The sequence below is a fragment of the Nerophis ophidion genome, linkage group LG27 (genome assembly GCF_033978795.1).
Source record: "Nerophis ophidion isolate RoL-2023_Sa linkage group LG27, RoL_Noph_v1.0, whole genome shotgun sequence".
NCBI lineage: Eukaryota > Metazoa > Chordata > Actinopteri > Syngnathiformes > Syngnathidae > Nerophis > Nerophis ophidion.
In genome coordinates this window covers 8,189,154-8,204,930 of record NC_084637.1, presented here as the reverse complement: position 1 = coordinate 8,204,930, position 15,777 = coordinate 8,189,154, and the positions used below count along the sequence as shown (strand labels likewise).

The 15,777-nt window shown below is 40.5% G+C and overlaps 1 pseudogene; it reads right to left on the bottom strand.

Annotated features, from left to right (window-relative positions):
- Positions 1 to 15,777, bottom strand: part of LOC133544252 (prospero homeobox protein 1-like) — an 87,391-nt pseudogene that overhangs the window by 29,917 nt on the left and 41,697 nt on the right.

Genomic DNA, 15,777 nt, shown 5'->3' with positions numbered 1-15,777 from the left:
ACGTGTGTGTGTGTGTGTGTTTCAATCAAAGTCAAAGGGCAGAATGTGTAAGCAACCACACCCACCCTTTGAGGGTGTTTTTTTCAGATCATCACAAATGAATATGTGTGAATGTGTGAATGCATGTGTATTTTTGTGGAAGGAAAATATACCTTCCATATGAGGACCGTTGAACAAGCTAGGACCGACTCATGGTCCCAATACGGAAAACTATTGCATCTTAATAGAGAGTAAAATGCTAGATTCTGTGAACATTGTTCCAAAGTCAGGATTTTTTGTTGATTCAATGTGCATACAAATGTAAGATGCAAGAGCAGCAGTATATAATAAAACAAAACGGCAGCTAAAGAAAGACATCCCTAATCATCCCCGAAAAAAAAAAAAAAAAGTCATGGTGAGGGTGAGTCCATTACGTGCTAAATGGCTGACTAAATAATTTTGCAAGTGTGTTTGATTTAATGTGAGCAATTTTATTGATCATTGTGACAAAAAAACGCAAATACACTTACAGCATTTTTATATATGCTATATATTTTTAAGTCTCTCTTTAAAACAATCCCTTGTTTAATATGTGTGAATGTGTGAATACATGTGTATTTTTGTGTACTGTATGTAAACGTGTGTGTGCATGTGATCTGGTGGTGAAATCTATCAAAATTAGGGTGGTCCCAAAAAAGGAGGGACTTTTCAATTCGACTGTGTGTCGGTTTTAAAAGTGCTCCCCCTTTAGCCAACATATGAAATAACAAGTGTGTGTAAGAAATTGAAATGTGCCCCCTTATGCCCAAATTAATGAAAAAAAAAATTAAATAAATATGTATATAAAGACATACTGTAATAACTTGAAGTAAATAAAACTAAAATAATTGACTAAAAGCTTATATTTTTTATAATTGCATAATATGTATATATTAATAATGTAAATGGCTTCACGGTGGCAGAAGGGTTAGTGCGTCTGCCTCACAATACGAAGTTCCTGCAGTCCTGGGTTCAAATCCAGGCTCGGGATCTTTCTGTGTGGAGTTTGCATGTTCTCCCCGTGAATGCGTGGGTTCCCTCCGGGTACTCCGGCTTCCTCCCACTTCCAAAGACATGCACCTGGGGATAGGTTGATTGGCAACACTAAATTGGCCCTAGTGTGTGAATGTGAGTGTGAATGTTGTCTGTCTATCTGTGTTGGCCCTGCGATAAGGTGGCGACTTGTCCAGGGTGTACCCCGCCTCCCGCCCGATTGTAGCTGAGATAGGCGCCAGCACCCCCCGCGACCCCAAAAGGGAATAAGCGGTAGAAAATGGATGGATAATAATGTAAATACAAATCTTTATGTATCTAGAACGGATGGTACTAAAGTGGTAGGCATTTTTCAGCGGTCTCAAGGATGTAAGAAATATAAGAATGTGTTTGTGTTTGTGTGTGTGTGTGTGTGTGTGTGTCCAGGAATGTGACACATATATTCAAATTCTGCTTTTTTCCGCACGCAGACTTCGGTTCAGTACAGTTGGTGTACCGGATTCTTACGGGGATCACATTTATTAGTAAGGGACAGGAAGTGTGTTTTGCATCATGTGTTTACTCTGCAGTCAAATACAAGCAGCCAATGAAAACGCGGAGATCCAGGCGGGCAAGGCCCTCCCACAAGCCCGAGAAGTGTGTACTTAAGCGGCCGTAAAAAGACGACGCGAGGAAGCGTGCAGCCCAGCTCGCAAAGGTCATGACTTGCAACGATGCTAAGAAGAGCATGCAGACGCCATTTGGTACCACTTTGGATTCTTAATGTATTACGGAAACCAGGAGTGTCCAAAATGCAGCCATTCGCTGTAGGTGGCTTGTTTTTATTGGCCCATGGGACATAATGAACTTAAGAAAAAATAATTGAAATAGAAATGGCATTTATTTTAATATAATTTTGATTAATCACGATTAATTATAGCAAAGTCCCTGCGTGCATATTAAATCCATTTTAAAGAAAACCTCAATATTTGGACACAAATGCAATTTTACTGCCAGAATGTCATAGAAGAACATTTTTTAAATGTTTTACTTGAATCCAAGTCGTTAATTTGTTTACAACTTGTTAATAGTTCTATCTGCAAGTCTCGTCTGGGTTTATTTTGAGGTAAAATTTTCTAGTTGGAGTCTTCTCACTCCTCTTTGCACTCATGCATTGAGCTGATTACTGACCATAAAGCCGTGATCCTCAATTATTTTCTGTTCAACCTGTCAGTGGAAGAAAATATCCCACCTCAACTCTAAGAATAATATGATTTTTCTGCTAAATTGTTATAAGTACACCTCTGCATAACATTGTGTCTTTCATGAGCTATTGTCACCTAGCTTCTTTTTGTTGCAGTGCCTGGTTTCTGGGTCACGGGTCCTAGCCACACCTGTTGCTCATCTACTCCTGACTACTTAAGCCCTCCAGTCCCTTCACACTGCGCCAGTAGATTTCCCGATGATTCTCACTTCCAGTCCTTGTGACTGTTACCTCTCATACCTTCTGTGTGCTATTTCTGTTTTCTCACTTAACTTGTTTTATTTTTGCTCTTAATATAAACACTTTAACCTACAAAAAAAAAAAAAAATGGGTATAACAATTTGTGCTGATTTGTTTTAATAAATCCGCACGAGGAAGTAAAGATCAATGGCTGTAATGATTATATAACAGAACGTTCCTACAGAAGGTCTTATCTTTGTCCATGTCATGTCAGATGAAACAAAAATTGAGCTGTTTGGCCACAATACCCAGCAGTATGTTTGGAGGAGAAAAGGTGAGGCCTTTAATCACAGGAACACCATGCATACCGTCAAACATGGTGGTGGTAGTATTATACTCTAGGCCTGTTTTGCTGCCAATGGAACTGACGCTTTACACAGAGTAAATGGGACAATGAAAAAGGAGGATTGCCTCCAAATTCTTCTGGACAACTTAAAATCATCAGCCCGGAGGTTGGGTCTTGGTCGCAGTTGGGTGTTCCAACAGGACAATGACCCCAAACAAACGTCAAAAGTTGGAAAGGAATGGCTACATCAGAATATAATTAAGGTTTTAAACTGGCCTTAACAAAGTCCTGACTTAAACGTGTGGACAATGCTGAAAAAACAAGTCCATGTCAGAAAAAACCAACACATTTAACTGAACTGCACAAATTCTGTCAGGAGAAGTGGTCAAAAATTCAACCAGAAGCTTGTGGATGGCTACCAAAAGTGCCTTATTGCAGTGAAACTTGCCAAGGGACATGTAAACAAATATTAACATTGCTGTATGTATATTTTTGACCCAGCTGATATGCTCACATTCTCAGTAGACCCATAATAAATTCATAAAAGAACCAAACTTCATGAATGACCAACAAGTATGTGCTACAATCACTCAATCACAACAAAATAAGAGTTGTAGAAATGATTGGAAACTCAAGACAGACATGACATTATGTTATTTACGAGTGTATGTAAACTTTTGACCATATATATCTGGGGTCGGCAACCTAAAATGTTGAAAGAGCCATATTGGACCAAAAATACAAAAATAAATATGTCTGGAGCCTCAAAAAAATAAAAGCCATATTACATACAGATAGTGTCATGAGATATCAATTGGATCGAGAGGACTTAAAGGAAACCAAATGAGCTCAAATATAGCTACAAATGAGGCATAATGATGCAATGTGTACAAATAGCTAGCCTAAATAGCATGTTAGCATCAATTAGCTTGCAGTCATGCAGTGATATGTCTGATTATCACTCCACACAAGTCAATAACGTCAACAAAACTCACCTTTGTGCAATATTGCACAACGTTAAAAGTTTGGTTGACAAAATGAGACAGAAAAAGAATTGGCATAAAACACGTCCTCGAAAATGGGAGAAAGTTATACATGTAAACAAACTACGGTGAGTTCAAGGACCGCCAAGATTAGTAGGACAAAACGGTGCTCGCCAAATACTCAAACCAGAGAGGCATGATTAATAAAAACAGTGTGCTTTATAACAATTAGGGGGGTTTGTGTCATGTTTGTCCTCCTACAGAAACCATATTAAAACAAAACATATGTTTTCCCCCTCATGTTTTTCCATACATTTTAGAAAAAGCTCCAGAGAGCCACTAGGGCGGCGCTAAAGAACCGCATGCGGCTCAAGAGCAGCGGGTTGCGACCCCTGATGAATATATATATATATATATGTTTAATATATATAAAATATTTACACACACACACACACACACACACATATATATATATATATATATATATATATATATATATATATATATATATAATATATATATATATATATATATATATATATATATATATATATATATATATATATTTGTATGTTTGTATGTATGTGTGGGAAAAATCACAAGACTACTTCATCTCTACAGAACTGTTTCATGAGGGGTTCCCTCAATCGTCAGGAGATCTCCTGACGATTGACGGAACCCCTCATGAAACAGCCCGCTCCTATTTGTACCTGCTTTGGGTTGTGTCAGTTGCTGGATCATTCTGTCAGTTATTTGATGTCGAACTCCAGGATGTAGAGAAGGAGGCAGGCATTGAATGGGAAATCATGGTTTTAATTTAAAATACTAAAACTAGAACAAACAAAGGGTACAAACAAAAAGCGCGTACATGGACGGAATAACAACTAAGGGAGCTAGCACTGGGAGCTAGAAAAACAAAAAGGAAATTTACCATGGAAGCTAGTGGAAAACAAACCGAAAAACTGGAAATAGCTAATGCTAAACAGAAACAGCTTACCGCTACGACGACCAGGACAAAATGTAGCACGACAGGTAGTAGCTGTAACAAAATGACACGACAAGAGCGACATGTGGCAACGACAATACAAATGACAGCTCGGTTGGTAGAGTGGCCGTGCCAGCAACTTGAGAGTTGCAGGTTCGATTCCCGCTTGTGCCATCCTAGTTACTGCCGTTGTGTCCTTGGGCAAGACACTTTACCCACCTGCTCCCAGTGCCACCCACACCGGTATAAATGTAACTTAGATATTGTGTGTCACTATGTAAAGCGCTTTGAGTCACTTGAGAAAAGCGCTATATAAATATAATTCACAATTCACAATACAATGATCCAGCAACTGACACAACACAAAGCAGGTACAAATAGGAGCGGGCTGATTGGCAACAGGTGTGGCCAGGTGCCAATCGGCCGCAGCTAAGGAGGAACACACAGCACTCAGGGAACAAGACAGGAAGCTGACAAAATAAGAGCACTAGACAGGAACTAAGGAGAGGAAATACTAAACAGAGGAAACAGACAAATGCAGAGGAAAAAACTAAAACATGGACATATATATATATATATATATATATATATATATATATATATATATATATAAGAACAGGCTGAAATGCTACTAGTTAAGAATACTTGAAATACATACTGATCATTTTCTAAAAATACATTTTGATAAAGCGTATAATATTTATTTTTTTTCCCAGCTACCCCGAAACGAACAAGCGGTATGGATATATATTTTTTTTCCTTTTTTTTTTATTTTATTTTTTTAAATATTTCCATTTAAGACCATACTACGGCTGCACTAATACGGAACAACTGCAATAAGGAATTTCTGTTACACCCCTAACAAACTCTGTTTATTTACAAAAGGGAATAAGCGGTAGAAAATGGATGGATGGACGTTGTCCTCTTGAGGTGCATACATTCGCTCGTTGTGCAAATAATGGGGGGAAAAAGAGCTGGTGTAAGTTAAGGATGTCATGCCCAGCCCTGTTGGCAGACTTAACGGTGAGTCGATCTGTTCCCAAAAGAAAGTAAAAAAAAAAAGGAAAATAAAGAGGAAATATTTCTCTTCCTCTTGGCAGTTACTAAGCTGACATCTCCCCCCCCCCCTCCCACCCCTGGCAAAGAAAATCCCTCTGTGTCTTTTTGTTTTTTGAAGATGAGACTATTCCCAGTTTCCTTTCCCTTTTCTCACACCTCCCCTCCTCACGCCTCCCTCATTAGCCAGCGGGCCGAGATGTAATTAGGACAAAACATTTCCAGGGAAAGGGCGGTGGGTGATGGGGGGGGGGGAGGGGGATGCAGGAGGAGGGTGAGGTGTACACACAAAAAAAAAAAACATACAAAAAAAAACAAAAACGGCAAGGTAATTAACGGAGATGCATGAATGACGCCAACACACTCAAACAGAAAAAAAAAAGTACCCTTTTTTTTCCCAATGCTGGCTGTGCACTAAAAAAGTTCCTAACTGAACTGGGAGACGCCCAAAAAAGGGCAGCGGAACAAACCAGGAAGTGGACAGGTGGGCATGTGGGGGGGGGTAGGGGGTAGGACGAGTGAGCGAGCGGCTAAAGATGGACGAGGTTGATAACGGAGAGGATGAGGAGGACGGATCCAGAAGGGCGAGGGGGGGTGGGAGGCTGGTGGGGAGGGAGGGGGGGGGGGGCTGACAAGGGACAATTCAAGGTGGACGCCTGATGCTAAATTTGGCTAAAAAAAGAGAAGACTCCTGTGCGCGTCGGAGACTTGCTGAATCGGCCGCGGTTCCGGTTTCACGCCTCCCGAGCTTGACAAAGAGAAAGAGTCCCTGGGCCGGTAATGTTCCCCTCAGGGCGGACAAAAGGAAGGAGGCAGGTGAGGGCGAACGCCGACAGGAAAGGCGGCAAATAAATGAAAAAAAGGACATTTTGCACAGACATCCTCCATCGGCAGCATCTGCTGAGTCCGTGGAGAAACCTGCCAGGTGCTCTTTAAAGTCATCAAGGCAAGTTCAAAGTTAAAGGGGAACATCATCAGCAGACCTAAGTAAGCGTCAATATATACCTTGATGGTGCAGAAAAATCAATCAATCAATCAATCAATGTTTATTTATATAGCCCCAAATCACAAATGTCTCAAAGGACTGCACAAATCATTACGACTACGACATCCTCGGAAGAACCCACAAAAGGGCAAGGAAAACTCACACCCAGTGGGCAGGGAGAATTCACATCCAGTGGGACGCCAGTGACAATGCTGACTATGAGAAACCTTGGAGAGGACCTCAGATGTGGGCAACCCCCCCCCTCTAGGGGACGGAAAGCAATGGATGTCGAGCGGGTCTAACAAGATACTGTGAAAGTTCAATCCATAGTGGCTCCAACACAGCCGCGAGAGTTCAGTTCAAGCGGATCCAAGACAGCAGTGAGAGTCCCGTCCACAGGAGACCATCTCAAGCGGAGGCGGATCAGCAGCGTAGAGATGTCCCCAACCGATACAGGCGAGACCATATATTCTTTTAACTGATTTCCGAACTCTAAATGGGGGAATTTTGCCGAATTAAACGTCTTTCTGTGTATCGTTCTTTTTGCGATGACGTCAGAACGTGACGTCTCCGAGGTAACACACCCGCCATTTTCATTTTCAACACATTACAAACACCGGGTCTCAGCTCTGTTATTTTCCGTTTTTTCGACTATTTTTTTGGAACTTTGGAGACATCATGCCTCGTCGGTGTGTTGTCGGAGGGTGTAACAACACTAACAGGGAGGGATTCAAGTTGCACCACTGGCTGCCGCCAGACCCCCATTGTTCTGCCCTCACTGAATGTGTTGAGGTTATACACTTTGAGTTTTACTTTACTGTTTTAATTGATTTTACCTTTTAAAATAGTTTTTAATCATATTTGTTTTTATATTGGTTTTATTTTTATTCATTTTTTGTTTTATTCAGTCATTGGTGGAGCATAATATTGTTTTTAACATGGCTGTGCAGCACTTTGGAAACTTTATTGTTGTTTAAATGTGCTATATAAATAAAGTGGATTGGATTGATATACAGCTTGGCAGACAGCTAACAACCAATCCAGGTCGTTCTAATAAAGTTCCAAAGCAGATGAATCCATTTAGGCTCTCTATTGTTGTTGATGTTGCTTTGTCTTGCACTGGATATTTATTTATTATTATTATTATTATTATTATTATTCTTGTAAAACTGAAATACACACAATGACAATGTATGAGCTGTATGATTCAATTAACAAACTGAAATGTAATACACAATATGTAAACATTAGCTTTACACAAATATACAGCATTATTACCAAACAAATACTGCTGAGTGTTGAAACTATTTCGATGGTGGAAATATGCGAACGGCAGCCATTTTGAATCCTCAAACATTCATTAAAATAGTGCACAAAAATCGTTTTGGGGAGCAGTGGTGGAATATTTTTCGACGGTTTAACCCCCAATTCGAACCTTTGATGCTGAGTGCCAAGCAGGGAGGTAATGGCTCCCATTTTTATAGTCTTTGGTATGACTCAGTCGAGGGTTTGAACTCACAACCTACCGATCTCAGGGCGGACACTCTAACCACTAAGCCACTGAGTAGGTGGCCTAGGAGGCAAGAATCTGCACAAAAATGCGCCGATGTTTAAAAATAACGATCCGCAAAGTTACCCCTGAACTTGTCTGAAGACAACTTGTAGTGCATGGGTGTCAAACTCTGGCCCGCGGGCCAAATTTGGCCCGCCGTGTAATTTAATTTGGCCCCTGAGGCAATATCAATTTAGCATTAGAGCTAGCCCGCCGGTGTTATACAGCATCGGTGCCGCTGTATAACACCGCATTCACCGCTAATACTCATACTTGTCAACCCTCTTTATTTTCCCGGTAGACTCCCGAAGTTCAGTGCCCCTCCCGAAAATCTCCCGGGGCAACAATTCTCCCGAATTTCTACCGATTTCCACCTGGACAACTACATCGGGGGCGTGCATTTAAGGCACTGCCTTAAGCGTTCTCTACAACCTGTCGTCACGTCCGCTTTTCCTCCATACTAACAGCGTGTCACATAATATTTGTGGCTTTTACACACACGCACAAGTGAATGCAAGGCATACTTGGTCAACAACCATACAGGTCACACTGAGGGTGGCCGTATAAACAACTTTAACACTGTTACAAATATGCGCCACACTGTGAACCCACACCAAACAAGAATAACAACACATTTCAGGTGAACATCCGCATCGTAACACAACATAACAAATACCCAGAGCCCCTTGCAGCACTAACTTTTCCGGGAAACTTCCAGCAAACTGACCAATGATTAATGTTTTATTCATGCATTTTCTCTTGCTACTTCAAGGCTTGAATGTTTGGTTCATTCATTATTGTTATTTTATTTTCAAATTTATTATTAGCCTGTGGAAAAAAATTGATATTTACCTCAGAAGATTGCAAATAGAAAAAAAGGCATTACATTTTTATTTAAATTGTATTTGATATGTCATTGATGTTTTTTTTTAATTATTATTATTATTATTTGAAACTGGATTTTGCATGTCACTAAAGTTATATAAGCCTTGCTTGTTCAATATTTTATGCAAAACTTGTTTGGGTCCCTATTAAAAGGTTAATTTGTTCAACCTTGGCCCGCGGCTTTGTTCCGTGTAAAATTTTGGCCCACTCTGTATTTGAGTTTGACACCCCTGTTGTAGTGGCTGCTGGTGGAAGGAGCTGTGCTCTTGTGTCATCCTTTTGTGTTCCTGATGTTTCCCTTTTGTTTTCATGTCCCTTCTGTTATTTTTAGAATCCATCCATCCATCCATCCATCCATCTTTTTCCGCTTATCCGCGGGGGCAGCAGCCTAAGCAGGGAAACCCAGACTTCCCTCTCCCCAGCCACTTCATCCAGCTCTTCCCGGGGGATCCTGAGGCGTTCCCAGGCCAGCCGGGTTACATAGTCTTCCCAACTTGTCCTGGGTCTTCCCCGTGGCCTCCTACCGGTCGGACGTGCCCTAAACACCTCCCTAGGGAGGCGTTCGGGTGGCATCCTGACCAGATGCCCGAACCACCTCAATTGGCTCCTCTCGATGTGGAGGAGCAGCGGCTTTACTTTGAGTCCTTTCGGTCATGACCCAAAGCTCATGACCATAGGTGAGGATGGGAACGTAGATCGACCGGTAAATTGAGAGCTTTGCCTTCCGGCTCAGCTCCTTCTTCACCACAACGGATCGGTACAACGTCCGCATTACTGAAGACGCCGCACGATCCATTCCTACCTCACTCGTGAACAAGTCTCCTAGGTACTTAAAAAAAATCTCACGTACCCCTTGGCATACCTTCAAGTACCCCCAGGGGTACGCGTACCCCCGTTTGAGAACCACTGAACTATGGAATCGCATGAATACAAGCATGAAACTATGGCAACGGCGGGCTTAAATAATAGCCTCTTGATTAGAGACAGGTGTGGCCCGAACGCAAGAGGCAGGTGGAAACCACAAGTCGTCATGGCAACTAAAACAAACAAGGATGCACAAAAACAGGATCTAATGGATTCTTAAACTAACAGAAATTAACAAAAAAAAAAGATGATCCAGACCACACAGATCATGACAACTGTCACTCGTTCAACTCCTTCCTAAGCAAAAAAAAAAAGTGTGTGTGTTGGTCGGGTGTGTGCGTGCACGCTAATGTGCGTCTAAATGCTGCTGATGTTGTGTCAGAGACTTTTTTTTAAAGGCCCTCCGGTCCCTTTGCAGCAATATTGGGCGAGGAGAAGTGAGGGGGAGAATGTGACTTCGGCAAATCGCTTTGACAAGGACACCTATGCCTTGAGCGGCGTCCTCTTTCGCCTCGTTGAACACACACACACACACGCACATGCACACACACACGGACACACACACACACACAATGCAACGTCGGCACCTCAGCAGAATCGTGAGGGGACTGCTGCGCTGGGAACAGCTGACCTGGTGGAGGCCGTTTGCTGCGATCGATTTTTTTGTGTCGCCAACAAAAACATATGACCTTTGACCCCAACTGCTCGACACAGCCCGGATTGGTTATTATTATTTACATTATTATTATTATTATTATTATCATCATGCAAATAAATAATCTCTCTAGTGTTTAACTTGGAGTCGTCAAGGGCAGTGATCCCCAACCACCGGGCCGCGGAGCGGTACCATGCCATGGCCCGATTGGTACCGGGCCGCAGAATAATTTTTTTATTCATTTTTATTTAAAAAAAAATAAAAAAATGTTTTTTGTGAATTTTTTTTATTTTTATTAAATCAACATAAAAAACACAATATACACTTACAATTAGTGCACCAACCATAAAAACCTCCCTTTTTCATGACAAAGAAAAAAAAAAAAAAAAAAAAAAAGGTTCCGGGCAGAAGGCAGGGTACACCCTGGACAAGTCGCCACCTCTTTGGTTATCATACTGTCAAGCGTTGCACATTGTAAAGTACATCCATCCATCCATCCATTTTCTACCGCTTGTCCTGTTCGGGGTCGCAGGGGGGTCGCTGGAGCCTATCTCAGCTGCGTTTCAAGCGGGAGGCACGGTACACCCCGGACAAGTCGCCACCTTATCGGTTATCATACTGTCACGCATTGCGCATAGTAAAGTACATCCATCCATCCATTTTCTACCGCTTGTTCAGTTCAGGGTCGGGGGGCGGGGGGGTCGCTGGAGCCTATCTCAGCTGCGTTTCAGGCAGGAGGCAGGTTACACCCCGGACAAGTCGCCACCTTATCGGTTATCATCGGTTATCATACTGTCAAGCGTTGCGCATTGTAAAGTACATCCATCCATCCATTTTTCTACCGCTTGTCCGATTCGGAGTGGCGGGGGGTTTGCTTGAGCCTGACTTAGCTGCGTTTCGGGCGGAAGGCAGGGTACACCCCGGACAAGTCGCCACCTCATCGGTTATCATACTGTCAAACATTACGCATTGTAAAGTACAGTAATCCCTTATTTATTGCTGTTTTTTGGTTGTTGAACCTGGTAAATTAAATATAAATAAAATATTTTAAATGCCAAAGCACGGGTCGAGAACATTTTTGGCTGAGACAACCATGGAAGAAAAATATTTTAAAATGTATATATAGCCATATAATATTTTTGAACTCTGAATACAACTAAATGTGTGCATTTTTAAGTAAGACCAACATTTTTTGAGTATAATACGTCTATTTTTTTTAATACCATTGTTATTCGGAAGGTAAACAATAATAAATAAAATACTTCTTACCATTAATGCGATTTCTTGAAACGAATGTTATATATTTTTAACGTTATTTTTAAACACTGTGATTACCAGCGGAATTATTCATTATTTATCTTGTTAAGCAATGTCAGCAAAAATTTAATCTGAGAGCCAGATGCAGTCATCAAAAGAGCCACAACTGGCTCTAGAGCCGTAAGTTCCCTACCCCTGTGCTAAACCATATAAAAAAAGGTTTATAACCCCCAAAATACAATTTCTAGCATGAGAGCCCTATAGACATGAAATTACACTTTTACACCTTTTAATCAATGTTTTTGTTATAGTCTTTTAAAGAAAATGTATTTTCGGTTAAGTCTTTTTTTTTTATTTTAAATTGATTGATTGAGACTTTTATTACTAGATTGCACAGTACAGTACATATTCCGTACAATTGACCACTAAATGGTAACACCCAAATAAGTTTTTCAACTTTTTTAAGTTGGGGTCCACGTTAATCAATTCATGGTAAAAAAAATATATATACTAAAATTGCTAAAAGTATTTGGCCACTTGCCTTGACTCACATATGAACTTTTAGTGCCATCCCATTCCTAACCCATAGTGTTCAACATGATGTCGGCTCACCTTTTGCAGCTATGACAGCGTCAACTCCTCTGGAAAGGCTGTCCACAAGGTTGCGGAGTGATTTTATAGGAATTTTCCCACCATTCTTCCAAAAGCGCATTGGTGAGGTCACACACCGATGTTGGTCGAGAAGGCTTGGCTCTCAGTCTGTGTTCTAATTCATCTCAAAGGTGGTCTATCGGGCTCAGGTCAGGACTCTGTGCAGGCCAGTCAAGTTCGTCTACACCGGACTCTGTCATCCATGTCTTTATGGACCTTGCTTTGTGCACTGGTGCGCAGTCATGTTGGAAGAGGAAGGGGCCCGCTCCAAACTCCACAATATATATATATATATACATATATATAGATATTTTTATTTCTTTTATTTTTTTTTATGGCTGCTTCTCTACTGAATAAGCACAAGCACTGTTTTATTAGTAAGTGATAATGCCTTTTATACTGTGTTTTGTTTGTTTTATGTATTGTATGTGATTGCGTGTTTACTTGGACGTTGGAGTCTGCAATAAAGCTTGATTGATTGCAGCACAAACAAACGCGATTGCTACTGGTTTAAGGAGATGTTCATAAGGTGGTGGGTGTGGGTGGACGACATCACCAGTCAGAAAATGTATTGTAGAATCACGTAAAAACCATAAAAGCACAAAAGAAAATTTTGCAGCAAGGTGGGCGGGGGTCTAACTTCACACAATGAAAGCTAATAGCATCACATGGAGATGAAAATTAAAGCCAAAACTAAAATGTATTTTTTTTGTACAATTCCATGAAAGAGCGGACTTTGTCCTACCTCAAAGTCGTTGGCTTTGTTGTAGTGCATGTTGAGCGCGCGGAAAAGCTCGGCGTCGCGGCCCACCGTCAGCTCCTCCACGGCCGTCACGCCCTCGTTGATGGACTGCCGGGCAAACTTCTCCATCTGGATGTAGTAAAACTCCCGGAAGTTGCTGAACCACTTGATCAGCTGGGAGGTGATGCAGCGGTTGAACTGCAAGAGCGGGGACAAGAGGTAGAAAAAGGTCAGCGCGGGTCACTCGGGTGGGAGAGGACGGAGCAGATTGAGAGAGTAATGGTGGCGTTATCGTGTGGAAAATAAACTATTTGTTTGTGTGTTTGTATCGCAGAGAAACCACGCGGCTGGCCCAGTGAAAGTGTGTGTTTGTGTGTGTGCGGTGAGGCAGAAAAACAGCTTCGACGCGGAGATTATCTCGGTATTGTTAGGAGAAATCGTCGCGCGGGGCCCGGCCTGTTCGGGATTAGGGGGGTTTCGAAGGGGGTGGGGGTCCGGGGAATGGTCAGGAGGCGTACTTGCCAACCTTGAGACCTCCGATTTCGGGAGGTGGGGGGTGTGGTTGGGGGTGGGGGGGTGGCGGGGCGTGATTAAGAGGGGAGGAGTATATTTACAGCTAGAATTCACCAAGTCCAGTATTTCATACATACATATATAATATATATATATATATATATATATATAATATATATATATATATATATATATATATATATATATATATATATAAATATATATATATATATACATCCATCCATCCATATATATACATACATATATATACATATATACACATATATACACACATATATATATATATACATATATACACACATACATACATACATACATACATACATACATACATATATATATATATATATATATATATATATACATCCATCCATATATATATATACATATATATACATATATACACATATATATATGTATATATATATATATATATATATCCTGAAAATATGCAAACAAAACTGTGTTTAGATAATTGGTACTTCAAACTTGCATAAATAAATCTTAAGGAATATAACATCACTTAGCTTCTGAGAGCTTCAAAATGTAATGAATAAAATGCTAAAGCTGTTGATAAATAAGCAATTATTTTAATAATTAAATATGTTTTTTTTAAATTAATTATTATGATCATTTAAAATGAATTACTTCAAATATGTTTATTTTAATGCATAATTCTATGGCTGGATGTAATAAGGAGTCAGAAAAAATACAAATAAAAATAAAATTAATTTTGATGTTTTTAGCAAAATATAGTAAAAACATGTATGTATATATTTTTTTTAATTAATAAATATTTATTTTTAGGTAAGATTAACATAATAATACGAGATTGGGCGGGCACGCTGTTTATATAGTGGGAAAGCAAACTTGAAAAAAGGCTGTCCTCACTCACGTCCGCATGAAGCTGGAGGGGGCGTGGTCTCCAGCTCCGGCTGAAAACCGGGAGATTTTCGGGAAAATATTTGTCCCAGGAGGTTTTGGGGCGGAAGTTAAATGAATACAGCCGGGTGCAATTAATAATATAATCAATTGTTGATTATGTAAGTTTATCTCATTATCAAAACCGGAACTGTCCATGGTTTTATGGCATGTTTATATCAACATTTGCATGTGTTTTTAAAAAGATATGATGCCTGGCCAAAACAAACACGCATTCACTGTGCTTTTTTGTTGACAGGGGATGCAAAACAATAATAGTGCAACTGAATGCACTACAAAGACAAGATATGTGTGGTGTTTCTGGATGTTGATAAATGGCTTTCGCTTTGCATAGTAGAGTTTTAACTTGCACTTACAGATGTAGCGACAAACTGTATTCAGTGACAGTGGTTTTCTGAAGTGTTCCTGAGCCCATGTGGTGATATCCTTCAGAGATTGATGTTTGTTTTTGATACAGTGCCGTCTGAGGGATCGAAGGTCACGCTTAGTTGGAGTGATTTCTCCAGATTCTCTGAACCTTTTGATGATATTATGGAGCGTAGATGTTGAAATCTCAAAATGTCTTGCAATTTCACTTTGAGAAACATTGTTCTTAAGCTGTTTGACTATTTGCTCACGCAGTTGTGGACAAAGGGGTGTACCTCGCCCAATCTTTTCCTGTGAAAGACTGAGCATTTTTTGGGAAGCTGTTTTTATACCCAATCATGGCACCCACCTGTTCCCATTTAGCCTGCACACAAGTGTTTGATGAGTATTTTTTGCCACCTTTCCCAACTTCTTGGTCACGTGTTGCTGCCATCAAATTCTAAAGTTAATGATTATTTGCAAAAACATTTTTTTTCATCAGTTTGAACATCAAATATGTTGTCTTTGTAGCATATTCAACTGAATATGGGTTGAAAATGA